The following is a 2,490-nucleotide window of genomic DNA, read 5'->3' on the forward strand; positions in this document are numbered from 1 at the left end:
AGTCGTAATATAAAAAAAACAACTCAACAGGAACCGATGATACATATTGTCTACTTTGTCGGACATTTATCTGCAAATATTTATGTTCTGTTTGGCACGTTTCTAATTTGATTCATGAACACGTTCTCAAACAATAATTGCTATTATGATAAGTTATTTGTTGAAACGGCGGTCAGTAATTTATTCTTTAACTGACACAAAAAGGAGGACCGATACACATAACAGAGGATCAAGTTATATTTGTAGTACGTTTTGTCTTTCGTTAATATGTTTTATGAAAACACCACATTCCACCTTAAATCTTAACTTTTCAATAGACGTTTAAGATTCATTCGAGTACTCATGTTTATGACAGAAATTAACCAAAGTCTTTTAAAGGAATCTTACACTTTGTGATTTTGGTGCATACGAAGTGCTTTTCTAGATTTACCTTCATCGTGAACGCCCACACCCAATAATGTGAAAGCCATGAATGTATAGCACCCGATAAATTATTTACTCGCAAATTTTCTTAATGTAAGATTTAATTTTTAAAGAAGAAAAAAATAAACAATTTTCACAATGACCAATGTTGGGTATCAATCAACCAGAAATACCAATAAATAACATATACAAATATACAATAATACGACTGAGTCAAATAAAACCCTTTATTTTGCTGTGCATATTCTGACTTTGTGTCATGGATGAATATTCCAATCCAATGTTTTGATAGTATTTCGAAATAGTTACCTAACTTATTATAATAGGCAGAAGACAGGAGAAAGATACCATGGGATATTTTCTTTAAAAGTCTGTCCATTATATTTTTCTAGTCAATAAATACAATAATCAGAACTACTAAATTTGATGAAAATCAGAAAAAAGATTTCAATTTCGGTATGATAACTTTGGTATGTTCCTTGTAATTATGTGTCCCTTTGAATTTGGCACGCATACCACTAATATTTATCTAAAAATGAATTAGAAGGAGATTTTAATATAAATTTATCAGGTGTGTTTAATAGGTTAACATTGGTTCTTGATGTGTTTACAATTTTTTGGTTAATATTCGTTCAAATATTTATTTCCTAAACTAACCTTCGACTACTTTCTGTTATCAAAGTTTCATTAAGGTTTAATCTAATTTTAATAGTTGACCCTGTTGGTGACATATATTATGCAGAGAAAAGCATTCATGTCCATTGTTAATCAATATTGTAGACATCTCGATATATACAATGCTAACACGATATTGTGTCAACATTGTTTACATTGTTTGAACCCTTAGATATTGTTAACATTCTTGACATCGTTAACATCGCGATATATACAATCTCGAAAATATATTGTGTTTAAATTCTTTACATCGAGAGGTTTACAATGTTAAAACGATGTTGTGTCAACATCGTTTACATTGTTTAACCCTTATATATTGTTTACATCGTTGACATCTTAACATTGCAATGTATACACGGGGTTGTGTCAACATAGTTTACATTGTTTGAACTCTTATATATTGTTTACATCGTTGACATTGTTAATACGATGTTGTGTCAACATTGTTTTCATTGTTTGAACTCTTATATAGTGTTTACATCGTTTACATCGTGATGAATACAATGTTAAAAAGACTTTGTGTTTACATTGTTTATATGCCATATAAAAAATGTTAACACACTATTTTGTGTCAAGTTAGAGCTATTACATCACATTTTAAATAAAAAAATTGTTGTTGTTAAAAACAACATAAAAATGCACACTGTATACATGTAATCTACTGACTGAATAATATTAATGTAAAAAAACATTTTTTTGTGAATATTGTCAACATCTCAATGTATACGCTGTGAACGATGTAAATACAAAGGTATAGACTTTGTAAAACGTATTACTATGCGTTTACATTTCTACATTGGCTAGAGTTATAGGGGGAGGGTTGAGATCTCACACACATGTTTAACCCCGCCGCAATTTTGCGCCTGTCCCAAGTCAGGAGCCTCTGGCCTTTGTTAGTCTTGTATTATTTTAATTTTAGTTTCTTGTGTATAATTTGGAAATTAGTATGGCGTTTATTATCACTGAACTAGTATATATTTGTTTAGGGGCCAGTTGAAGGACGCCTCCGGGTGCGGTAATTTCTCGCTACATTGAAGACCTGTTGGGGACCTTTTGCTGTTGTGTTTTTCTATGGTCGGGTTGTTGTCTCTTTGGCACATTCCCCATTTCCATTCTCAATTTTATTGGTACACATTATTTATACTATGTTGACGATGTAAACGAGATAAAAACGATATTGTCAACATCACGATATAAACAATGTAAACAGAAAATTATAGAGTCGCTTTACAACATAAACACAATGTTGACACGATATTGTCAACTTCGCGATGTATACGATGTTAACGGTGTAAACAGAAAGGTATGAAATCTATATTCAACATTAAAACGATGGTGACACGATATTGTCAACATCACGATGCATACGATGTGAACGATGTTAACACAAAG

Source organism: Mytilus edulis, chromosome 6 (genome assembly GCF_963676685.1).
Source record: "Mytilus edulis chromosome 6, xbMytEdul2.2, whole genome shotgun sequence".
Lineage (NCBI taxonomy): Eukaryota > Metazoa > Mollusca > Bivalvia > Mytilida > Mytilidae > Mytilus > Mytilus edulis.